General features: G+C 46.4%; 1 pseudogene; it reads right to left on the bottom strand.

Moving 5' to 3' along the window:
- Window positions 1–1,342: 1,342 nt before the first annotated feature.
- On the bottom strand, window positions 1,343–26,852 carry LOC135531020 (ubiquitin carboxyl-terminal hydrolase 22-like; annotated as a pseudogene).
- Between the last annotated feature and the right edge of the window lie 672 nt (window positions 26,853–27,524).

The raw sequence follows: 27,524 nt of genomic DNA, 5'->3' as shown, positions 1-27,524 counted from the left end.
GCAGCAGTAGTAGTAGTTGTAGCAGCAGTAGTAAAGGAAAATAGTTAGATTAAAAGTGAATATTATTATTATTATTATTATTAGTAGTAGTAGTAAAGGGAAATAGTTAGATTAAAAGTGAATATTATTATTATTAGTTGTAGTAGTAGTAAGTAGTACTGGCAGCAACAGTAGTAGTAATAGTAGCAGTAGTATTAGTAGCAGTATTAATAGCAGTATTAGTTAGTAGTAGCAGCAGTAGCAGTAGTTGTAGTAGTAGTGCACGTGAGTACTGGCAGCAGCAGTAGTAGTAATAGTAGCAGTAGTATTAGTAGCAGTATTAATAGCAGTATTAGTTAGTAGTAGCAGCAGTAGCAGTAGTTGTAGTAGTAGTAAGTAGTACTGGCAGCAGCAGTAGTAGTAATAGTAGCAGTAGTATTAGTAGCAGTATTAATAGCAGTATTAGTTAGTAGTAGCAGCAGTAGCAGTAGTTGTAGTAGTAGTAAGTAGTACTGGCAGCAGCAGTAGTAGTAATAGTAGCAGTAGTATTAGTAGCAGTATTAATAGCAGTATTAGTTAGTAGTAGCAGCAGTAGCAGTAATAGAAGTAGCAGCAGTAGTTGTAGCAATAGCAGCAGTAGTATTAGAAGCAGTAGTATTAGTAGCAGTATTAGTAGCAGTATTGGCAGCAGTATTAGTAGCAGTATTAGTAGCAGTATTGGCAGCAGTATTAGTAGCAGTATTAGTAGCAGTATTAGTAGCAGAAGAGGGAAAGCACTATTTGACTTAAATGTGATTAGCAGTAATGGTACAGGAAAATAGTTAACTTAAATGTGGTTAGTTTGTGTGGGGTTGTTCAGGGTTGTTAACACTAAGAATGTGTTATGGATGGAATCGACCTCTAGAGTTGGGGTCAATTAAATCTAAATTGACGGCAATCTAACATTGTGTTCAGTCGGCCACACAAAACATTTTGCAACAACAAATGGACATCTGTGTTCATATTGGACACGTTCAGGTAGTAGCAGTAGTTGTACAGGTAGTTCTAAACATGATGTGGGTATTGAACTGCAATCCCACAGAAATTCCACATCCAAATCAACAGAGTAACTTGACTGAAATGGATCGTCAGGGTTATGTTCAGTGGAGAGAAAACATTTGGAAATGGATTGAAACCTGGAGGTACTACCTGAACTTGTTCAATAACATAACCTTTTGTTTCCCTCTGAAAAAACCTGTTTGCTACAGTGTACCCCACTGAACACGAATTAAAATATTTTACAACAGAAAACAAATAGTTGTGTTTTTCGTGTAGTCCCTCCCTGCTCAGTCTTTCCTTCAGTCTGTTCCCTAAAGAAAAGGACATTGTGGTCTGGTGTCTGATGACCCACCCTTCACTGTCCAACACGTCCTTGATGCTGGCCTTTGTGATGATGGCGTCGTCACACTTGAACCCTGGTCCTTGTGTTGGCGGATGGCTGGTGTAGTGACCACTCTCAGGGTGCCCTGGTGGTTCACCACCGCAAACAGAGAATACCTGCTCCACCACAACACACAGTTAAACAGAGAATACCTGCTCCACACGACACACAGTCAAACAGAAGAATACCTGCTCCACCAGTTAAACAGAATACCTGACCACAACACACAGTTAAACAGAGAATACCTGTTCCACCACAACACACAGTCCCTGCTCCACCAACACACAGTTAAACAGAGAATACCTGTTCCACCACAACACACAGTTAAGCAGTTAAACAGAAACAGAATACCTGTTCCACCACAACAGAATACCTGCTCACCACACAGTTAAACAGAAATACCTGCTCCACCACGACACACAGTTAAACACAGTTTAAACAGAGAATACCTGTTTCTTAAACAGAATACCTGCTCCACCACAACACACACACACAGAGACAGTTAAACAGAGAGTACCTGGTCCACACAACACACACACAGACAGTTAAACAGGGACTACCTGGGTCCCACCACAACACACACACAGAGACAGTTAAACAGAGACTACCTGGTCCACCACAACACACACACAGAGACAGTTAAACAGAGACTACCTGGTCCACCACAACACACACACAGAGACAGTGGACAGTTAAACAGAGACTACCTGGTCCACCACAACACACACACAGAGACAGACAGAGACTACCTGGTCCAACAACAGAGACATTGGACAGTTAAACAGAAACCTGGTCCACCACAACACACTAGAGGTCGACGATTTTCCCTTTTTTACCTTTTTTACCTTTATTTCATCTTTATTTAACTTGCAAGTCAGTTAAGAACACAGTGTTATTTTCAATGACGGCCTAGGAACTGTGGTTTAACTGCCTCGTTCAGGGCTGACGAACAAATTTTTACCTTGTGAGCTCGGAGATTCAATTCTGCAACCTGACGCTCTAACCTGATACATTGCACTCCACAAGGGAGACTGCCTGTTGCGCGATGCAGCAAGCCAAGGTAAGTTGCTAGCTAGTTAAACTTATCTTATAAAAACAATTAATCAATCAATCCTAATCACTAGTTAATAAACATGGTTGATATTACTAGTTTATCTAGCGTGTCCTGCGGTGCATATAATCGATGCAGTGGCATTCATGAAAAAGGACTGTCGTTGCTCCAACGTACCGAACCATAAACATCAATGCCTTTCTTAAAATCAATACACAACTATAATTTTCTAAACCTGCATATTTAGTTAATATTGCCTGCTAACATTAATTTCTTTTACCTAAGAAAAATGGTATCACTTCTCTTGCAACAAAGTCAGAGTATATGCAGCAGTTTGGGCCACCTGGCTCGTTGCAAACTGTGTGAAGACTATTTCTTCCTAACAAAGACAGCCAACTTCGCCAAACGGGGGATGATTTAACAAAGCGCATTTGCGAAAAAAAGCACAATACGTTGCACGACTATTACCTAACCATGAACACAATGCCTTTCTTAAAATCAATACGCAGAAGTATATATTTTTAAACCTGCATGTTGGCTGAAAGACATCCACATTAGCAGGCAATAACCAGGTGAAATTGTCACTTCTCTTGCGTTCATTGCACAGAGTCAGGGTATATGTAACAATTTGGGCCGCCTGGGTTGTTTGCGAAACAATTTACCAGAATGTTACGTAATTATGACATAACATTGAAGGTTGTGCAATGTCACAGCAATATTTAGACTGATGGATGCCACCCGTTGGATAAAATACGGAGGGTTCCGTATTTCACAGAATAAACGTTTTTGTTTTCGAGATGATAGTTCAGTTCTACCACATTAATGACCTAAGGCTCGTATTTGTGTGTTATTATGTTATAATTAAGTCTATGATTTGATAGAGCAGTCTGACTGAGCGGTGGTGGGCAGCAGCAGGCTCGTAAGCATTCATTCAAACAGCACTTTCGTGCGTTTGCCAACAGATCGTCGCTGTGCTTCAAGCACTGTTGATGACTTCAAACCTATCAACTCCAGAGATTAGGCTGGTGTAACCGATGTGAAATGACCAGCTAGTTGACGGGGTGCGCTCTAATAGCGTTTCAAACTTCACTCGCTCTGAGACTTGGAGTAGTTGTTCCCCTTGCTCTGCATGGGTAACGCTGCTTCGAGGTGGCTGTTGTCGATGTGTTCCTGGTTCGAGCCCAGGGAGGAGCGAGAGAGGGACGGAAGCTATACTGTTACAATGGCAATACTAAAGTGCCTATAAAAACATCAATAGTCAAAGGTATATGAAATACAAATCGTATAGAGAGAAATAGTCCTATAATTCCTATAATAACTACAACCTAACCTTCTTACCTGGGAATATTGAAGACTCATGTTAAAAGGAGCGACCAGCTTTCATATGTTCTCATGTTCTGAGCAAAGAAACATATTGCACTTTTACTTACAACATTTTATTTAAACCATTGCATTTTCATTATTTATTTGAGGCCAAATTGAACTATGTTTCATTATTTATTTGAGGCTAAATTGATTTTATTAATGTATTGTATTAAGTTAAAATAAGTGTTCATTCAGTATTGTTGTAATTGTCGTTATTACAATGAAAAACACACACTGAGACAGTACTATACCCTGGTCCATTATATATTAAAAAGAGAATATATACACACACTATAAAAGAGAATATGGTCCATATGAGACAGTGGACAGTTAAAGCAAGAATACCTGGTCCACCACAAGACACACACAGAGACAGATTAAAGAATATATTTATATTTTTTTTATTATTTTAAATTGGTCACCACCAACACACACTGATTTAATACCTGGTATCAGCTTTTTGGTCCTCCAATACCACAACACACACAGAGACAGTTAAACGGTATCGGTGTTGAAAAATCATAATGGGTGGACAGTTACCTCTACAAGACACACACAGTGGACAGTTAAACAGAGACAGTTACCTGGTCAACCACAAGACACACACAGAGACAGTTAAACAGAGAATACCTGGTCCACCACAACACACACACAGAGACAGTTAAAAGAGAATACCTGGTCCACCACAACACACACACCTGAGACAGTGGACAGTTAAACAGAGAATACCTGGTCCACCACAACACACACACTGAGACAGTGGACAGTTAAACAGAGACTACCTGGTCCACCACAACAACACACTGAGACAGTGGACAGTTAAACAGAGAATACCTGGTCCACCACGACACACACACTGAGACAGTGGACAGTTAAACAGAATACCTGGTCCACCACAACACACACACAGACAGTGGACAGTTAAACAGAGAATACCTGGTCCACCACAACACACACACTGAGACAGTGGACAGTTAAACAGAGAATACCTGGTCCACCACAACACACACTGACAGACAGTGGACAGTTAAACAGAGAATACCTGGTCCACCACAACACACACACTGAGACAGTGGACAGTTAAACAGAGAATACCTGGTCCACCACAACACACACACTGAGACAGTGGACAGTTAAACAGAGAATACCTGGTCCACCACAACACACACACTGAGACAGTGGACAGTTAAACAGAGACTATACCTGGTCCACCACAAGACACACACACTGAGACCTGGTCCAGTGGACAGTTAAACAGAGAATACCTGGTCCACCACAACACACACACTGAGACAGTGGACAGTTAAACAGAGACTACCTGGTCCACCACAACACACACACTGAGACAGTGGACAGTTAAACAGAGAATACCTGGTCCACCACAACACACACACTGAGACAGTGGACAGTTAAACAGAGAATACCTGGTCCACCACAACACACACACTGAGACAGTGGACAGTTAAACAGAGACTACCTGGTCCACCACAACACACACACTGAGACAGTGGACAGTTAAACAGAGACTACCTGGTCCACCACAACACACACACTGAGACAGTGGACAGTTAAACAGAGAATACCTGGTCCACCACAACACACACACTGAGACAGTGGACAGTTAAACAGAGAATACCTGGTCCACCACAACACACACACTGAGACAGTGGACAGTTAAACAGAGATACCTGGTCCACCACAACACACACACTGAGACAGTGGACAGTTAAACAGAGAATACCTGGTCCACCACGACACACACACTGAGACAGTGGACAGTTAAACAGAGACTCCCTGGTCTACCACAACACACACACAAAGACAGTTAAACAGAGACTATCTGGTCCACCACAACACACACACAGAGACAGTGGAGAAGAAGCGAGGTTGACTTTAAGTACTTTATAGCACAGCAGGTGGTATATATTGACTTCACCTGATTATTCTGGCTTCACCTATTCCTCTTAGTTTACACATCCATTTCTCTGACCATGTCCAACGAGTCAGAGGGACAGTCAATGGCCTTCATCCAATCCATGAAAACAGTCACAGGGACCATGGTGATGAACATTCCTGTACCAACTAGACATGGTACTGTATAACAGGACCCATTCAACCCTGGTAAATGTCTGGGATAACCAATGCCATTGGAACCACCATGGAGGACAAAAATGGAGCTCCATTTAATAGTGTTTAAATTGATTTCATTTGGGGTTCGGACTAGGAAGCTCCACGCTTGTTAGCATTCGCTGTTGCGCTAGAATGGAAACAGTTATGAGATGAATCTAGCTTTTTTCCTGTGCTTCCGTTCTCAAATAAATGTCAAACGGCAGACATGGAAACCCATCAACATTAGAATAAGGTGTTATTCAGACCAGGCTTCAAATACTAATGGAAATGTCAAGTCCATTCAGCGGTGGTTTTAGCTCGTCTGGAGTGCTGGGTGGGGCCATGTTTGCACTTTTTCAACGATTTTCTTGGTTCCGTTGTGCAAGGCAAGCTCAATCAAGCCCAGACAGATCAAATGTTTAAACAACATTTCAATCTTACTTGAAGCCAGATCTGGTGCTGTTTACTGGTGATACGTTGTTTACCATAACAGAATAAACATCAACATACTTACTTATTGTCGTTGTTTAATACTTCTACTGTCTGTTGATACTGGCCATTCATCCTGCTCTCCTTACTGTAGAGGACAGAGACACTGTCACATGCTCATATCAAATGACATCCACGACATTGACACGGGACAGTGAGAAGAACATCATCCAACATACATGGTTACAGTTGACTTGAAACATCCAGGTTACATAAAGGCATTCAGTCTCACAGTGAAGGCTACATTTCTATAGTAGTCATTAAGCTGATGCTCTTATCCCCTGTGACGTAAAGTGTTTTCATCTTAAGGTAGCTGGGTGAGAAACCCACATATCAGTCAGTCATAGTGAGCTCCTGTTTCCTCAACAAAGTCAGTGGTAGTAGGAGTGTTAGTTCAAGTGACTGTTACTACAATAAGTTATGTCACCGTTTACAGTGTTATGAAGGAAAGTGTTTCCACATACTAGAATTCTGTCATGAGTATTCAGACATAATACTGTGTCTTGGTTTGATTGATCGATTGATTTTGGGGCCAAGACATTTCTCCAGTTACAAACTATTTAAAGTACAAAGAACCCCAGAGGATGACATGAAAGTGTCCCACACCCCACTAGGTGGCAGGGGTGTCCTGCATAATAAGCAGACAGACAGGAGAGCCTCCTACACTCTCCTATTTCTCTGCCGCTCACTACAGCCAGAGCCCCATGACTCCCGAACACTACAGCCAGAGCCCCATGACTCCCGAACACTACAGCCAGAGCCCCATGACTCCCGAACACTACAGCCAGAGCCCCATGACTCCCGAACACTACAGCCAGAGCCCCATGACTCCCGAACACTACAGCCAGAGCCCCATGACTCCCGAACACTACAGCCAGAGCCCCATGACCCCGAACACTACAGCCAGAGCCCCATGACTCCCGAACACTACAGCCAGAGCCCCATGACCCCCGAACACTACAGCCAGAGCCCCATGACTCCCGAACACTCCAGCCAGAGCCCCATGACCCCCAACACTCCAGCCAGAGCCCCATGACCCCCAGAACACTACAGCCAGAGCCCCATGACCCCCGAACACTACAGCCAGAGCCCCATGACTCCCGAACACTCCAGCCAGAGCCCCATGACCCCGAACACTCCAGCCAGAGCCCCATGACTCCCAGAACACTCAGCCAGAGCCCCATGACTCCCGAACACTCAGCCAGAGCCCCATGACTCCCGAACACTCCAGCCAGAGCCCCATGACTCCCGAACACTCAGCCAGAGCCCCATGACTCCCGAACACTCCAGCCAGAGCCCCATGACTCGAACACTACAGCCAGAGCCCCATGACTCCCGAACACAGTACAGCCAGAGCCGCATGACTCCCGAAGGCACTCCAGCCAGAGCCCCATGACTCCCGAACACTCCAGCCAGAGCCCCATGACTCCCGAACACTCCAGCCAGAGCCCCATGACTCCCGAACACTACAGCCAGGGCCCCGATGACTCCCGAACACTACAGCCAGAGCCCCATGACTCCCGAACACTACAGCCAGAGCCCCAGGACTCCCGAACACTACAGCCAGAGCCCCATGACTCCGAACACTACAGCCAGTAGCCGAATGACTCCCGAACACAGTACAGCCAGAGCCGCATGACTCCCGAACACTACAGCCAGAGCCGCATGACTCCCGAACACTACAGCCAGAGCCGCGATGACAGTCCCGAACACTACAGCCAGAGCCGCAGGACTCCCGAACACTACAGCCAGAGCCCCATGACTCCCGAACACTACAGCCAGAGCCGCATGACTCCCGATACACTCCAGCCAGAGCCCCATGACTCCGAACACTACAGCCAGAGCCGCATGACTCCCGAACACTACAGCCAGAGCCGCATGATCAAAGCATGTTCAATGCCGGGTATACATAGACAGTAGGAAGGCGGGGTATATGATAGACAGTAGGAAGGCGGGGTATATGATAGACAGTAGGAAGGCGGGGTATATGATAGACAGTAGGAAGGCGGTGTATATGATAGACAGTAGGAAGGCGGGGTATATGATAGACAGTAGGAAGGCAGGGTATATGATAGACAGTAGGAAGGCGGGGTATACGATAGACAGTAGGAAGGCGGGGTATATGATAGACAGTAGGAAGGCAGGGTATACGATAGACAGTAGGAAGGCAGGGTATACGATAGACAGTAGGAAGGCAGGGTATATGATAGACAGTAGGAAGGCAGGGTATATGATAGACAGTAGGAAGGCAGGGTATACGATAGACAGTAGGAAGGCAGGGTATACGATAGACAGTAGGAAGGCAGGGTATATGATAGACAGTAGGAAGGCAGGGTATATGATAGACAGTAGGAAGGCGGGGTATATGATAGAGAGTAGGAAGGCGGGGTATATGATAGACAGTAGGAAGGCAGGGGTATATGATAGACAGTAGGAAGGCAGGGTATACGATAGACAGTAGGAAGGCAGGGTATATGATAGACAGTAGGAAGGCAGGGTATACGACAGGCAGTAGGAAGGTGGAGGATGGAGAACACACAGCGTTCATACACTCATCATTATTTTATAGTGCGGGAGCACGAGACAGTGAGGAAAGGCATTTCCAAACCAGAGCTTAGATCTGCAGTGTGTGTGTGTGTGTGTGTGTGTGAGACCTCACCTGGAAGCTATGAAAGGTGTCATGTCCAGCTCTAGAGGGAAGGAGACATAGGTGGTGATCTTCCTCCTCAGTTTGGCAGAGTGTTCAAACCGCTACACCCCAGGAGGTAGGAGGGAGAGAAGAGAAGAGAGGGGGAGAGAAGAGAAGGGGAGAGGAGCGAGAGAAGAGAGGGGGAGAGGGAGAGAAGAGAGGGGAGAGGAGAGGGGAGAGTTAGGGGGAGAGAAAGAAGAAGAGGGAGGAGAAAGAAGAGGGAGAGTTAGGGAGGGAAGAAAGAAGAGGCGGGAAGAAGGGAGAGGTAGAAAGAGGGGAAAGAGAGTGGAAGGAGGAAAGAGAGAAGAGGGGAGGAGGGAAAGAGAAGGGGGCAGAAAGGAGAGGGAGAAAAGAGAGAGAAGAGGGAGAAAAGAGAGAAGGGGGAAAAGAGAGAAGGGGGAAAATGAGAGAGAGGGGCAGAAAAGAGAGAGAGGGGGGGCAAAAGAAGAAGGGGAGGGGGAGCAAAGAGAGAAGGGGGGGCAGAAAGGAGAGAAGGGGGCAAATAGGAGAAGGGGAAGATGGGAAAGGAGTCAGAGGGAGGGAGGAAAGAGAGAGAGGGGGAGGGAGAAAGGGAGGGGGGAGGAGAAAGGAGAGAGAGGGGAAAGGAGAGAGAGGGGGAGAAAGGAGAGAGAGGGGGAAGAAAGGAGAAGAAGGGGGGAAAGGGAAAAGAGAGAAGAGGGGATAGGAGAAAGGAGAGAAGGGGGAAAGGGGGAAATTTTAAAAGAGAGAGAAGGGGGGGCAGAAAGGAGAGAAGGGGGAAAAGGGGGAAAAGAGAGAGAAGGGGGGGCAGAAAGGAAGAAGGGAAAAGGGGGAAAAGAGAGAGAAGGGGGGCAGAAAGGAGAGAAGGGGAAAAGGGGGAAAAGACAGAGAAATAGTGGGGGCAGAAAGGAGAGAAGGGGGAAAGAGAGAGAAGGGGAAAAAGGAAAAGAAGGCAGATAGGAGAGAGGGGGCAGATAGGAGAGAGGGGGCAGATAGAGAGAGGGGGCAGATAGGAGAGAGGGGGAAGATAGGAGAAAGGGGGCAGGAAAAGCAGAGAGAAGGGGAAAGAGAGAGAGAAGGGAAAAGAGAGAGAAGGGGGCAGAAAGGAGAGAGGGGGAAGAGGGAGAGGGGTAGAAGGAGAGCAGAGGGGAGGGAAGAGAGAGAGCATTATTTAGACTCGAGAGATCTTCTTGTCATTCTGAAGGGGAGATTACATGCGAGAGAAGTAGAGAGCTCTGTCAGACTGGAGCCCTGATGGTAATAGATGGATCAGTCTGAAGAGAAGAGAGATTCCACGTTCAGCATAGTCCTAGGAACATTTTTAAAAGTTTATGTATGGCTTCCCCATACTCCATAAATAAACCGTGTAGAAGACTCTCTGTGTGTGTAGTGACAGTAATGGAAGGCAAATCTTTCCACACACAAATCCTTCTACCAGTAGTTATAATAGGGATCTATAAGTATACAGTGAGAATGCATTGTGTGTAACATGATATTTTCTTATATTCGTATATTTCAATATATTTATTACATATTATTATACTTCATTATTATATGATAAGTTCTTATATTATTTTTCAATAGATTGTCCTTAGTGGTCATGGCTGGTCCTTAGTGGTCCTCTTGTGATTGGCTAGGAGCAGAGAGGAGCAGAAGACTCACTTTGAGATGGAAACACGCCACGATGGGGAGCTTCTTCATCGTCAGCTGTTTGGTGGACTCCTGGTAACTATGGCAACCGCCACATTTGATTTGGCACTGCTTCCTAGATGCTCAGGCCGAGTGAACCTGCAGAAAGAAGTGGAATATTAAGAGAAAGACTGAGAGAACGAGAGAGCTTGGGGAGAGCGAGAGAACGTGAGATAGCTTGAGGAGAGCGAGAGAACGAGAGAGCCTGAGGAGAGCGAATAGAGCTTGAGGAGAGCGAGAGAACGAGAGCATATGAGGAGAGCGCAGAGAAGGCGAAGAGCTTGAGGAGAAGCGAAGAAGCTCTGGCGCATGAGCGAAAACAGCTATGAAGCGAAAAGCGGCTATGACGGAGCAACATTAAGCGGAAAACATGAGGAGAGCATGAGAGAAAAGCATGAAAGTGAGAAACATAGAAGCGAGAAACAACATAGAAGAAGAGAGCATGAGGAGAGAGAGAGAGAGAGCATGAGGAGAACAAATAAGAGCATGAGGAGAGAGAGAGCATGAGGAGAGAGAGAGCATGAGGAGGAAAGGATGGGAGCATGAGGAGCGAGAGAGAGAGCATGAGGAGAGAGAGCGATGAGAGCATGAGGAGGAGCGAGAGAGGAGGGAGAGAGAGAATATGAGGAGAGAGAGAATATGAGGGAGCATGAGGAGAGAGAGAGGAGAAGTATGAGGAGAGAGAGAATATGAGGAGAGAATACGAGAGAATATGAGGAGGAGAGAGAGAATATGAGGAAGAGTAGAGAATATAGGGAGAGAGAGAAATATGAGGAGAGAGTATGAGGAGAGAGAGAATATGAGGGAGAGAGTATGAGGAGAGAGAGAGAGAGAGAAGGAGGGGGTGAGAAGGGGTGGAGGAAGAGAGAAAGAGGGAAGATAATACATACAGAGGGTACAGAGACAGATAATGTAGAAACACTGAGTGTACATAACATTAGGAACACCTTCCTAATATTAAGCTGCACCCCTCAGAACAGCCTCAATCCCATGGAGGCATGGACTACAAGGTGTCGAAAGGGATGCTGGCCCATGTTGACTCCAATGCTTCCCACAGTTGTGTCAAATTGGCTAGATGTCCTTTGGGTGGAGGACCATTCTTCATCCACACTGGAAACTGTTGAAAGTGAAAAACCCAGCAGCGTTGCAGTTTTTGACACAAACACGGTACGCCTGGCACCTACTGCCTCCAACCCGGATTCAACTGGTCAGTCTAAGTCATGGAGAGAGCAGGTGTTCCCTAATGTTTTGTCCACTCAGCGTATTAAAAGACCGATATAAAGACAACAGAATGTGTTTGTAGTGATACATAACAGGTCAGTTTCCATGGTTACACTGCCAGAGAACTATAAGCATGAGTGACCAGACCACGCCTGGATGGAACAGTGAAGCCAACCGTTTTCTGTAGGAAGGCCAACACTGATGGTCAACGATGTGACTGAGGACTGATATGGTCATCAGCCAGAGAGAAAAGACTTCACACACTGCAGCACATGTTCCCAGACAAGGACCCCAGGAAGAAGAGCTGCTATTGTGGGCGCTAAACATGGGACCTGAATAAACAAAAACAATCCAACCTCCACACTAGCATACCACTAAGAATGTGTGCCCAGAGCATTGCTTCATTCCCAGTGCTATGCTAAGTGTGGCTATTAGAACAAAGGAAGTGTGTATGTTGTAACAATGTGTTCACCCCTCAGAATCATGCCTGTCTGTGCCTTTAATGAGTCATGCTGCAGCCGCCAGGCTGTGACTGGTGATGAAGTACAAGAGAAGAGGAAGAGAGAGGAAGTGAGGACAGGTAACAGAGAAAGATGGAAGATAAAGAGCAAATTGTCATTCATTAAATAACAGAGACAATTCAAAAAACAAATCCAATTTTGATAAACTCTCATATCAGCCTGAAATACCCAGCAAGATGTGTGACCTGTTGCCACAAGAAAAGGGCATGCAGTGACAAACAAACACCATTGTATACAGACATAATTTGAAATGTCTTAAAATCTTTGGAAACTTTTGTAAGTGTAATGTTTACAGTAAATGCTTCATGAAAGACCTGGGGACAGACTGTTTGAAAGTGCTCTACCTGCGTAGACAGTCTGTGGCGTGGTGGCCCCTGAAAGGTGGCTCTCTCCGTTGACCGTTGAGCCGTCTCCCCGGGGCAAGGGGCCAGAAAGGAGTGGAGAGAGGCAGGTCCAGACTGATGTCCCAGAATGGGTCTATGTGGTGGACACACCGCTAGAGGAAGACAGCCAATGAGATACATCATGTGTGTATGGGTGAGTTATGGAGGTACATAACACTGGTGTGTGTTGTTAGTAGTCATGGGGAAAGAGGTGATAGATGGTCATGGTGCATAAGCTTTTATCCACACCACGTGTGTGTGTGTGTGTGTGTGTGTGTGTGTGTGTGTGTGTGTGTGTGTGTGTGTGTGTGTGCCATACATGATGGTGTGTGACTGAGTGATACAAAGATAGGTGGTCTCAGCCAGAGGGATATTACTTCACCGTCTCCGTTCCCAAAGACAAGTCTCCCAGGAAGGGGGATATTTGGCAAGTCTCGCTAAAAGGGGATACAAAAACAATCCTTCCAGTTAAGTTACCACTAAGAATCCTGTTGGGTACAGCATTACCACCAGTTTACATTATCACCGTCTCCTTCCAGTTAGTGGATACTGTAACAATGTCTCCTTCACCTCAGAATCATGCCTGTCTGTGCCTTTAATGAGGACGATCCACCCCAGTGAGGGGATGATGAAGTCTCACCCAGGTCCCTTCCAGTTAGGGGATATTACCAAATTGTCATTCATTAAATTATCACGTCTCCTTCCAGTTAGGGGACATTACCACCAGTCTCCACCGTCTCCAGTTAGGGGGATATTACCAGTCTCCTTCCAAGATGTTGACCGTCTCCTTCCAGTTAGGGGCAACCAGTCTCCTTCCAGTTAATATTACCACCGTCTCCTTCCAGGGGGATATTACCAAATCTCCTTCCAGTTAGGGGGATATTACTCTCCTTCCAGTTAGGGGGATATTACCACCGTCTCCTTCCAGTTAAAGACCTGAGGACCAGACAGGATATTGTCTCTACCGTCTCCTTCAGTTAGGGGGATATTACCACCGTCTCCTTCCAGTTAGGGTGATATTACTCTCCTTCCAGTTAGGGGGATATTACCGTCTCCTTCCAGTTGGGGGATATTACCACCGTCTCTGATTCCAGTTGGGTCTAGGGATATTACCACGTCTCCTTCCAGTTAGGGGATATTACAATGAGTCTCCTTCCAGTTATGGGGATATTACCCCCGTCTCCTTCCAGTTAAGGGGATATTACCGTCTCATTCCAGGAAGGGGGATAGATGGTCTCCTTCCAGTTAGCTTATTACCACCGTCTCCTTCCAGTTAGGATATTACCACGTGTTAGGGATATTACCACCGTCTCCTTCCAGTTAGGGGGATATTACCACCGTCTCCTTCCAGTTAGGGGATATTACCAAGCACGTCTCCTTCCAGTTAGGGGGATATTACCACCGTCTCCTTCCAGTTAGGGGATATTACCACCGTCTCCTTCCAGTTAAGGGGATATTACCGTCTCCCTTCAGTTAGGGGATATTACCACCGTCTCCTTCCAGTTAGGGGGATATTACCACCGTCTCCTTCCAGTTAGGGGATATTACCACCCGTCTCCTTCCAGTTAAGGAGATATTACACGTCTCCCTTCCAGTTAGGGGATATTACCACCGTCTCCTTCCAGTTAGGGGAGCCGTCTCTATTCCAGTTAGGGGATATTACCACCGTCTCCTTCCAGTTAGGGGGATATTACCACCGTCTCCTTCCAGTTAGGGGGGGATATTACCACCGTCTCCTTCCAGTTAGGGGATATTACCACCGTCTCCTTCCCAGTCTCCTTCCAGTTAGGGATATTACCACCGTCTCCTTCCAGTTAGGGGATTAGGGGATTACCACCGTCTCCTTCCAGTTAGGATATTACCACCGTCTCCTTCAGTTAGGGGATATTACCACCGTCTCCTTCCAGTTAGGGGGATATTACCACCGTCTCCTTCCAGTTAGGGATATTACCACCGTCTCCTTCCAGTTCCAGTCTCCTTCCAGTTAGGGGGATATTACCACCGTCTCCTTCCAGTTAGGGGATATTACCACCGTCTCCTTCCAGTTAGGGGGATATTACCGTCTCCTTCCAGTTAGGGGGATATTACCACCGTCTCCTTCCAGTTAGGGGATATTACCACCGTCTCCTTCCAGTTAGGGGATATTACCACCGTCTCCTTCCAGTTAGGGGATATTACCACCGGTTAGATATTACCACCGTCTCCTTCCAGTTAGGGGGATATTACCACCGTCTCCTTCCAGTTAGGGGGATATTACCACCGTCTCCTTCCAGTTAGGGGATATTACCACCGTCTCCTTCCAGTTAGGGGGATATTACCACCGTCTCCCTTCCAGTTAGGGGGATATTACCACCGTCTCCTTCCAGTTAGGGGGATATTACCACCGTCTCCTTCCAGTTAGGGGGATATTACCACCGTCTCCTTCCAGTTAGGGGATATTACCACCGTCTCCTTCCAGTTAGGGGGATATTACCACCGTCTCCTTCCAGTTAGGGGGATATTACCACCGTCTCCTTCCAGTTAGGGGATATTACCGTCCTCCCAGTTAGGGATATTCCACCGTCTCCTTCCAGTTAGGGGGGATATTACCACCGTCTCCTTCCAGTTAGGGATATTACCACCGTCTCCTTCCAGTTAGTGGGATTTTACAGTCTCCTTCCAGTTAGGGATATTACCTAAGTCTCCTTCCAGTAGGGGGATATTACCACCGTCTCCTATTCCAGTCCACGGCGGTCTCCTTCCAGTTAGGGGATATTACCACCGTCTCCTTCCAGTTAGGGGGATATTACCACCGTCTCCTTCCAGTAGGGGGATATTACCACCGTCTCCTTCCAGTAGGGCGCTTTTACCATCGTCTACGTCTAGTTAGGGGGATATTACCCTAGGTGTAGGGAGCTAGCCCTTACGGCCAGGTATTCTGGAGCTAGCCCTACGGCCAGGTATTCTGGAGCTAGCCCTAAGCCAGGTATTCGGCCAGCCCTCGGCCAGGTGGCCTCTGGAAGGCCAGGTATTCTGGAGCTAGCCCCAAGGCCAGGTTCTGGAGCTAGCCCTACGGCCAGGTATTCTGGAGCTAGCCCTACGGCCAGGTATTCTGGAGCTAGCCCTACGGCCAGGTATTCTGGAGCTAGCCCTACGGCCAGGTATTCTGGAGCTAGCCCTACGGCCAGGTATTCTGGAGCTAGCTTCTGTGTTGTGTGTGGCCAGGTGTGGCTGAGCCCGGCTAGCTGTGTTGCACTGTGTAGAGTGCAGTTGAGTGCCCTAGAGTACAGTGAGCTCTGTGTAAATGTGACAGGACAGCCCAGCATCTAGAGAACCTCCTCCCAACAGCAGCTTCACCAGGAGGGGAGGACATGACTTAAATATGAGAGGAGTGCAGTGAAGCGGCAGTGTTGGGAGACTGGTAAAGATGAGAGCAGGTTAGAAAAGGGTCACTCCAGACTGATACATCAGGATAGTGTTGGGGAAAAAGGATGGAGGGAGGTAGCTGAGATCAGGGGGAAAAGGATGGAGGGAGGTAGCTGAGATCAGAGGAAGAAGGGTGAGGGGGTAAGATGGAAGAGGATGCAGAGGAGAAGAGGGAGAAGGAGGATGGGAGGTGAAAGCAGAGGAAGGGAGTTCTTGCCTCTTGGCAATGTAGGAAGTCCTTTGAGAGGATGTCAAAATGTCAAACGTGAGTATTTTAGCAGTCTTGACACATATAACCTTCACTTTCTTACACACTCTCTCACCCCCCCCCCCACACACACACAGATTTTAAACATGGGGGATGTTGGCTAGTGGAAAGAACACGGAATGAGGCACACACTTACTGGCAGACTTGACAGGTCACGTCTGATTGGAGGCCGCCAGTGAAAATTTGGTCAATGATGCAGCTACAGTGGTTTGGATTGTTGGCCTTCTTCCCGTTGTCGTCTCCTAGGTAACAGAACACAGAGACAGATGGAGAGCGAGCACACATCAACACAGTGGACACCTTTGCACTTTTAAAGGACTCTTTCACTCTCTCACCCCCCCTTCTCACTGTCTGTCACCCTCTGTGTCGCACCCCCTCCCCCTTTGTCCCCCCACTCTCTGTCACACCCCCACCCTCGCTCTCTCCCCACTGCAGTGAAGCCTGTCTAGCACCTCTAAACTCCCTCTACAATTCTGGCGAATCAGAAGCCTCCTTACTGCCAGGTCCCTCCCTCTGTGTCATGGCGGTGCAGTGGGGCACATTATCATTCCACCCCACAATCCTCTCGGTCCCTTCGGTGCGTGGCATTGTCACTTCCCTTCAATCTTCCCCTTCAGTACATTTCCACTGGTGCTGAGTGCGGACAACACACTGCATTATGGGTAGATTTGACACAGACGTGTCTCCTCGGCTAAAGTGGAGTTTCAATTGACACGACTGAGGATTCAGCGCATGCAGAATTTATGCAGGCAGACAGACGTGACAAATCGGTTCTCTCTTCTAACCTATTTGAACTGTAGGAGAACAGATGATTTCCTTTTTACCCAGACGATCACAGTGTAGATCTCATACATTTATCATCCATTTTGTCTTGATGAAACCCACTTGTCTCTATTCAGCTAGAATCAGAACATCTCCGTTCAGTTACACTGAAGAAATACAATATAGCACAACCTCAGCGTCACTTCCCTTTAACCATAACACAGTACTATAGTGTATTTATCAGTAAGTTAAGTGAAACTTTCCCACAGTATTTAAGTAAGTCAGGACAGCGATACTTACGGGCGGTGTCTCCTTTACAGTGGCGGTGCAGCACGTCCAGCGCTGCGATGAGGAACTCGTGGGCATCCTGTTGCTCGTAGCCTGCTAAGTGACGTGCGTGAGTCCATACCAGCAGCAGCAGCCGGAAGGGGAATGTGGGGCCAACGGTGGCCCGAGTAGAACTGTGGAGAGAAAGTAGGAAATGGGGAGGACAGGGATTTAACATCTGGCAGCCATGTTGTTAAATGTACCGAGACTCAACTTGTATCTTCACTGAAACATGTTTTTCTTTGTACAGCTGAGACCTTAGCACAGGGTTTCAAACCTTTCTGGAACCGTGACCCCATTTTGATATTTAAAACATTACATTCCAATTTGTAAGTCGCTCTGGATAAGAGCGTCTGCTAAATGACTTAAATGTAAATGTAAATGTCATGACCCCCACCATGTAAAAAAAAAGTGTTGTAGTCAATGGACAATGTTCACTTTTTTATTTGGAGCTTTGACAGTCTATTACAAATCCATTTACAGTACTATGACGGTCTATTACCAATCCATTTACAGTACTATGACAGTCTATTACAAATCCATTTACAGTAAGTACTATGACTGTCTATTACAAAACCATTTACAGTACTATGACAACAGTCTATTACCAATCCATTTACAGTAAGTACTATGACTGTCTATTACAAATCCATTTACAGTACTATGACAGTCTATTACAAATCTGTTTACAGTACTATGACAGTCTATTACAAATCAGTTTACAGTACTATGACGGTCTATTACAAATCCATTTACAGTAAGTACTATGACTGTCTATTAAAAATCCATTTACAGTACTATGACAGTCTATTACAAATCCGTTTACAGTACTATGACAACAGTCTATTACAAATCCATTTACAGTAAGTACTATGACAGTCTATTACAAATCAGTTTACAGTACTATGACAGTCTATTACAAATCCATTTACAGTACTATGACAACAGTCTATTACAAATCCATTTACAGTACTATGACAACAGTCTATTACAAATCAGTTTACAGTACTTTGACAGTATTTCTATCTGAAGGAAGTCTGGTTTGAAGTGACTGAAATGCATCAGAAAGGTATTGGGAAGTTCAGAAGATGCTCAGGCAATCATTTTGTTTGATCTTCTATGTAGAAAAAAACATCAAACGCTATTATTAGTTAGTGAATGCTAGTTACTGAACTTCCAGAGAGGGTGGGTCAAACCAGACTGCTGAATCTCCAGGTTGCTATGGGGATAGGATGACTGACAGTCTAGGTCAGGGTGTGAGATGGAGAGAACACCATAATGAAAGGAGTGCTCTGCTTGAATGCACAACCAAGCCCTGCCTATTACGGCGCACACACACACACACACACACACACACACACACCTTTAATCTCCTGACTCTTGACTCCTTCTGAGGCCTGATTGAGATTTGAGGAAATCACGCACGCACTAACAAGCTTATATCTTGTATCTTACAGGCTCTTTGGTCCTCCGCTGCAGCTTGAAGCAGGCTGACAAACCAAAGAGTCTATAAAAAGGAAGACAGGGAGGGCTGATCAAAGAGCAACTCCTCCCTGGCTGAGAGAGCTGTGTATGGGTACAAAGTCAGAGGAACAGCCCTCTTTCCTGGTACTGATGATGGTGCTGCATGCTCTAGGTTCAAAGGGAAAGAGGAACGCGTGGAGCAGGAATGAACAATGTGATTGGGAGAGAGGGAAGAGAAGTGTGTGTGAGCGTCTGGCTCTTAGGGACATGAACAGAGATATGCTCTCTAGCTGAATAGTTCTCAGCAAGCACAAAGTTTGTTCTGAAACTTTTATTCTAGTTCCCATTGTAACATGACAAATATTCTCCAAGGGTATGTTTTTCACTTTTCTCCTTGGTCTACTCCAGACACCAGTTCAATCACCATTCACTGTCACATCTGATTCAACTTGTCAACTCATCATCAGGCCCTCAATGAGTTGAACCAGGTGTTTGTTTATCTGGGGCTACAACAAAAGTGTGTGCTGTTGGGGGGGTGGAGGACTGGAGTTGGGAACCACTGACATAGCTTTCCCCTGGATTCACCTGGTCAGTCTATGAGCCCTTACTGATGTCACTTGTTAAATCCACTTCAATCAGTGTAACTGAAGGGAAGGAGACAGTGTAAAGAAGGATGTTTAAGCCTTGACTATGTCATGGAAGAGCAGGTCTAACATTCTGTACACTCAGTGTATATACACACCAGAGAGTGGGGGGGGGGAGAGACACCTGAGCACCAGTTCTATAATGATCAGGGGGAGCATTGAGTTTAGTAGATGTAATCTAACCAACTGACTGTACTAAACACATTCAGAATGGTGAACGATTGGGTAAGGAGCCTAGCATTTAGAGATAAGTATGGAGACAGACAATCCCCCCACCCTCACACAGACTGGTGAGTTGAGTTTAAACAAAATGCCAAATAAATGCAGCTGTATAATAGGGCAGGGCATTCTTATTGAACTCTGTTCATTTCTCTCAGAGAGTTGTTTCCTCCAGCTCCACAGCAGTGATCCAGTCAGTCTGTTAGTCTGGGAGAACATTTCTGTTTTGATGTGGTTAGTCATTCCATTTCTATGTCTGACTGGCTGTAATTCCGTCTCATATGTTTTCATTTGGCCTCCCAAACCCCTAGAAGACTGCATTTGACCGCCCTAAGGTTGCAACATTCCAGTCTTTCCCAGAAATCCCTGTTGGAGGACTCCCTCCTGATTATTCCCTCCTGATTCCGGGAACTGGGATTCTCCAACAACAAACATTTCTGAAAAACCTGGGAATTTGGGAATTTTAAGGAATTGAGCAGATTACCACCCTATCCCCCAGCTCCGGCCTTACCTCCTGAAAGAGCTGTGACATCTCACACACCAGACAGGAGTTGGACTGCATCTCACACTTGTGCCTGTCGGACAGGAAGAAGTCGCGCAGCAGGGGTGTGGGTGAGGGCCTGGACGTGCAGTTCATGAAGCACGTGTTGCCCAGGTTGATCAACCCTCGTAAACCTGACGGGGGGTTTAGAAGAGGAGGAATGTGAAAAGCCCATCTTCAGGACAAACAATCAAACCTGACGCTCTAACATTCACATCTCCTGTAACAGAGGAGGACATTACGCTCTAACATTCACATCTCCTGTAACAGAGAAGGACATTACGTTCTAACATTCATCTCCTGTAACAGAGGGCCCATCTTCAGGACATTAACAATCAAAGAGAAGCACAGCTCTGACATTCACATCTCCTGTAACAGAGAGGAGGACATTACGCTCTAACATTCACATCTCCTGTAACAGGGAGGAGGACATTACGTTCTAACATTCATCTCCTGTAACAGAGGGGAGGACATTACGTTCTAACATTCACATCTCCTGTAACAGAGAGGGAGGACATTACGCTCTAGCATTCACATCTCCTGTAACAGAGGAGGACATTACGCTCCAACATTCACATCTCCTTTAACAGAGGAGGACATTACGCTCTAACATTCACATCTCCTGTAACAGAGAGGAGGACATTACGCTCTGACATTCACATCTCCTTTAACAGAGGAGGACATTACGCTCTAACATTCACATCTCCTTTAACAGAGGAGGACATTACGCTCTAACATTCACATCTCCTTTAACAGAGAGGAGGACATTGCGGCTCTGACATTCACATCTCCTTTAACAGAGAGGAGGACGCTCTAACATTCACATCTCCTTTAACAGAGAGGAGGACATTACGCTCTAACATTCACATCTCCTTTAACAGAGGAAGGGCTCCAACATTCCTGTAACAGAGAGGAGGACATCTCCTTTAACAGAGGAAGACATTACGCTCTAACATTCACATCTCCTGTAACAGAGGGAGGACATTACGCTCTAACATTCACATCTCCTGTACCAGAGAGGGAGGACATTACGCTCTGACATTCACATCTCCTGTAACAGAGAGGGGAGGACATTACGCTCTGACATTCACATCTCCTGTAACAGAAGAGGAGGACATTACCTCTAACATTCACATCTCCTGTAACAGAGGAGGACATTACCCTCTAACATTCATCTCTGTAACAGAGAGGAGGACATTACGCTCTGACATTAAACTTTATTTGACAGGACAAAGACAAGTAATAAACAGTTTTGTAAATGTGCTAAATTTCGCCATGGTTTGGGCTAGCGTAATCCAGCCATGGTTTGGGCTAGCGTAATCCAGCCATGGTTTGGGCTGGCGCAATCCGGCCATGGTTTTGGCTGGCGTAATCAGCCATGGTTTGGGCTAGCGTAATCCAGCCATGGTTTGGGCTAGCGTAATCAGCCATGGTTTGGGCTAGCGTAATCCAGCCATGGTTTGGGCTGGCGTAATCCAGCCATGGTTTGGGCTAGCATAATCCAGCCATGGTTTGGGCTAGCGTAATCCAGCCATGGTTTGGGCTAGAGTAATCAGCCATGGTTTGGGCTGGCGTAATCAGCCATGGTTTGGGCTGGCGTAATCCAGCCATGGTTTAGGCTGGCGTAATCCAGCCATGGTTTAGGCTGGCGTAATCCAGCCATGGTTTAGGCTGGCGTAATCCAGCCATGGTTTGGGCTGGCGTAATCCAGCCATGGTTTGGGCTAGCATAATCCAGCCATGGTTTGGGCTAGCGTAATCCAGCCATGGTTTGGGCTAGCGTAATCCAGCCATGGTTTGGGCTAGCGTAATCCAGCCATGGTTTGGGCTAGCGTAATCCAGCCATGGTTGCAGGCTAGCGTAATCCAGCCATGGTTTGGGCTAGCGTAATCCAGCCATGGTTTGGGCTAGCGTAATCCAGCCATGGTTTGGGCTAGCGTAATCCAGCCATGGTTTGGGCTAGCGTAATCCATTCATGGTTTTGAGCTAGTGCAGATAAAAGCTGTGGTCCACCACAAAGGCCTGTGTGAACAGATCAGGTGAGGCCCAGTGTGGAGCATGGGACTGGTCCAGCCTGTTTGGCCCAGGAATGAGAGCTCTGGGCTGGGGTTAAACTCTCCAGACTCGACCCCTCCACACACCCAAGAGACAGCTGGGCTGGCCTCTCACAGTGTTTCATTACAGTGAGAGGGAGGAAAAGAACAAAGTAGGTAGACTGAATGAACTCTACAAAATCAAGCGAGATAACTGCAGAGAGGAAAAGAGATTGAGAGAGAAAAGGAGGAATGAAACAGAGAGGCGTAGTAAGTTTGAATCTAGTTTGAGAAACAGAGGAGCGTCAGAGAAAGAGAGAAGACCATCCTTGTTGTGAACTTGTCATTGAAGGGCAGTGCATTCTCTCCCTCTCTCCCTCCCTCTCTCTCTCCCTCTCTCTCTCTCCCTCTCTCTCTCCCTCTCTCTCTCCCTCTCTCTCTCCCTCCCTCTCTCTCCCTCCCTCCCTCCCTCTCTCCCTCTCTCTCCTCCCTCTCTCTCTCTCCCTCTCTCTCTCTCCCTCTCTCCCTCTCTCCCTCTCTCCCTCTCTCCCTCTCCCGCCCCCTCCCTCCCTCTCTCTCCCTCCCTCTCTCTCTCCCTCCCTCTCTCTCTCCCTCCCTCTCTCCCTCCCTCCCTCTCTGGGCTTCTGCCTGCTGCCCTGTGGTGTTCATTACTCCTCTCTAGCCCAACAAACACATAAGTGACCCTGGACTATACAGACAACACCAGAGACACCTGGACTACACAGACACCACCACAGACACCTGGACTATACAGACAACACCAGAGACACCTGGACTATACAGACAACACCACAGACACCTGGACTATACAGACAACACCACAGACACCTGGACTATACAGACAACACACGCCTGGGTGATGAAATCGACCCTGCTACTAGCACTTCATAAGGTTGTGCGGAGAGCGGACCAGCCTATATCTCACCGATGGTGCAGTTTGTAGTGATTTTCCTTCGCTTTGGATTGTGCCGTAATAACTCCAGCTCTCGCTTCGTAGGCTCCCACGTAGAGTATTTCTCCCCTACACCTGGTCACAAAGACAGAGACATCGTTGAGACATTGACCAAACCATCCATATTTTCATCCTGATCCGTGATAAAGGTAGCCTGGTCTCAGATATGTTTGTGCTGTCCTGCCAACTCCTATGGTAATTGTCACACCGGTGACCATAAGATTTGGCAAACAGATCTGGGACCAGGCTATGATGGAGATCTATTGCAGGGATTATTAACTAGATTTGGCCCGTGGGAAAATGTTTTCTTGAGCGAATGGTTGGGGCCAGAACATAATGACAAAAATAATGGAGACTGCAGACTGACCCCCCCAAACCGCCCAAACAGATAGAATATTTGACTCAAAACAACCAATTTGTATATGATCATGTGTCTATTATGAGTTGGAATATTTGTATATGATCATGTCTATTATGAGTTGAACCGAAGGATATTTGGAAACAGATTTTCACATTGTATATTAACCATAATGCTTCCTTAGTAAAAGTTACACTTTCATGCTGATGGTGCCAGCATTTCCACTACAGTCATTTGGTGGTTGCTGGTGTTTTTAAAAAACAGTTGAAGATGCACATTCAAGACATTGAGGGAAACCTGCCGTCTGACAAGCAGTCAATGCACAAGTCTTGCAATCGCAGGGAAAACAGCAGTTGATGGCTTTGTTTATTTTATTTATTTAACTAGGCAAGTCCAGTTAAGAACAAATTCTTATTTTCAATGATGCCCTAGGAACAGTGGGTTAACTGCCTTGTTCAGGGGGCAGAACGACAGACTTTCACATTGTCAGCTCGGGATTTGATCCGGCAACTTTTCGGTTACTAGTCAACGGCCCTAACCACTACCTGCCGCCCCAGAGGATCCCAGCTTTCCATTCCTAACTTTATTTATTAGGTCAACTCTTAAATATGTGCGAAATGGATCTTTTTTAAACCCAGAGTTTTTAGCAATACCATGATTAAGAATGTTAGCGCTCCGCAATTTGCCGTGAGTGCAGAGGAGAGTGGAGTTAAATGTAACACGGATCATCTAACTTGGGGTAAAACACCACCCTACCTCACAATCATTTCTTCAAATGGAATGACAGATTCATGGTGACATGAAGTGGTTTCTGTGAGAGGTACAGGCAGGTTTTTACCCCAAGTTACCCTAACTGAGTGTGCTACATTAGATTCACTTTGTTTCATTCACCAATAGGATCCTAACTAGATAAAAGATTACATTTGAGATCTAGCTAACGATTAGCCCAATAGGGTAAACCCAGATTGACTACCCCATGCTTCCGCCTATGTATTTATAGTCACTACGCTGCATCAGTTGGATGTGTTAATATGGACCATGTAAAGGCTATATGCCTGCCATGGTCCAATATGTTAAAATCACTTAAACAAATAATTGTACTTTGTGACCAAAAGTATACGGACACCTTGAACATCTCATTCCAAAATCATGGGCATTAATATGGAGTTGGTCACCCCTTTGCTGCTATAACAGCCTCCACTCTTCTGGGAAGGCTTTCTGCTGGGACTTGCTTCCATTCAGCCACAAGAGCATTAGTGAGGTCACGCACTGATGTTGGGCGATTAAGGCTTGGCTCGCAGTCGCCGTTTCAATTTATCCCAAAGGTGTTTGATGGCCTTGAGGTCAGGGCTCTGTGCAGGCCAGTCAAGTTCTTCCACACTGATCTCAACAAACCATTTCTGTATGGACTTCGCTTTGTGCACGGGGGCACTGTCATGCTAAATCAGGAAAAGGCCTTCCCCGAACGGTTGACACAAAGTTGGAAGCACAGAATCATCAAGAATGCCGTAGCATTAAGATTTCCCTTCACTGGAACTAAGGGGCCGAGCCCGAACCAGGAAAAACAGCCATAGACCATCATTCCTCCTCCACCAAACGTTATAGTTGGCACTACGCATTTGGGTTGGTAGCATTCTCCTTGCATCCACCAAACCCAGATTCGTCCGTCAGACTTCCAGATGGTGAAGCCAATGCTTGGCATTGTGCATGGTGATCTTAGGCTTGTGTGAGGCTGCTCAGCCATGGAAACCCATTTCATGAAACTCCCCGACGAACAGTTGTCCTAACGTTGCTTCCAGAGGCAGTTTGGAACTCGGTAGTGAGTGTTGCAACCAGACGATTTTTACGCACTACACGCTTTTGCACTCAGCGGTCCCGTTCTGAGAGCTTGTGTGGCCTACCACTTCGCGGCTGAGCCATTGTTGCTCCTAGACGTTTCCACTTCACAATAACAGCACTTACAGTTGACCAGGGCAACTCTAGCAGGGCAGAAGTGTGACAAACTAATTATTGGAAAGGTGGCATCCTATTATGGTGAAAGTCACTGAGCTCTTAAGTAAGGCCATTCTACTGTCAATGTTTGTCTATGGAGATTGCATGGCTGTGTGCTCGATTTTAAACACCTGTCAGCAACGAGTGTGGCTGAAATAGCTGAATCCAATCACTTGAAGGGGTGTCCAGATACTTTTGTATGGTATATATAGTGTATGTGAATGCAGCTGCCACTACTTTAAAATCACTGGATGAAGGAATAAATCAATTATTGACTGGGGGGGGAGATAAAACAGACACAGAAAAGTAGCGTTGCCTGAGCTGCTGGAGACCAGCAACACTGTACCTTGCAATTTCCAGGCTTTCCTCTGTTCTTCTTTGGCAATCTGTTCCATCTCTTTGTCGTATATGTAGTCTTGGCACACGAAACAATATATTCCACCATATAATAAGTCTATTGCTGGAAGGGAGAGAGAAAGAAGGAATACAAAACCATTAGAACTAGATATTTCCTACAGAACAACAGCTTGTGTTGATTGCACGTCTAACCTCATCATTGATGTGGCCAGCATGAAGACAAGCACTTTCTGTGTGTTCCACTCCTCTATTGACTTGAGCCTTGTGTCGTTCCATGTCATTGCTGCTTGCATTGGAGAATTAGAGAACTATCACGTAGGGAAGGTGTGTGTGTGTGTGTGTGTGTGTGTGTGTGTGTGTGTGTGTGTGTGTGTGTGTGGTGTGTGTGTGTGTGTGTGTCACAGAGTGTTTTTTTTTGTGGGACTGTGTGTGCGTGCATGTCCATCACATCTACCTCCCCTGCTCTTTCCACTAGCCTATGTTCTCCAACACCATGGTAACAATACCTGGGTTCTTCTGTTGCCGTGACAACCTATTTATTCATAGGTTGCACCTCTGTCACTAAGCGTCATGCCACTTATGAAAGTTCTCAAGCCCTCTACCGATGGGCGCCATATTGGTGCCATAAAGTGGTGATAGCGTCCGTTCAGAAAGACTAGGGTTAACTACTATTTCATCTAAATTACACTATAGTGCCTGGAAATACGATGACATTGCTAAAGTAGTCAAATATTTAGTAGGAAACTACTTTGCCAGCATTATCATGGTCGTCAAATTTACTTTAGCCAGATGGCAACGTTGTCATTAGGGGCAGCAGGTAGCCTAGTGGTTAGAGAGTTGGGCCAGTAACCAGCAGGTAGCCTAGTGGTTAGAGCGTTGGGCCATTAACCAGCAGGTAGCCTAGTGGTTAGAGCGTTGGGCCAGTAACCAGCAGGTAGCCTAGTGGTTAGAGCGTTGGGCCAGTAACCAGCAGGTAGCCTAGTGGTTCGAGCGTTGGGCCAGTAACCAGCAGGTAGCCTAGTGGTTAGAGCGTTGGGCCAGTAACCAGCAGGTAGCCTAGTGGTTAGAGCGTTGGGCCAGTAACCAGCAGGTAGCCTAGTGGTTAGAGCGTTGGGCCAGTAACCAGCAGGTAGCCTAGTGGTTAGAGCGTTGGGCCAGTAACCAGCAGGTAGCCTAGTGGTTAGAGTGTTGGGCCAGTAACCAGCAGGTAGCCTAGTGGTTAGAGTGTTGGACCAGTAACCAGCAGGTAGCCTAGTGGTTAGAGCGTTGGGCCAGTAACCAGCAGGT

This window comes from Oncorhynchus masou, unplaced genomic scaffold, assembly GCF_036934945.1.
Source record: "Oncorhynchus masou masou isolate Uvic2021 unplaced genomic scaffold, UVic_Omas_1.1 unplaced_scaffold_1493, whole genome shotgun sequence".
Taxonomy (NCBI): Eukaryota; Metazoa; Chordata; class Actinopteri; order Salmoniformes; family Salmonidae; genus Oncorhynchus; species Oncorhynchus masou.
This window is presented reverse-complemented; position numbering and strand designations above follow the sequence as displayed.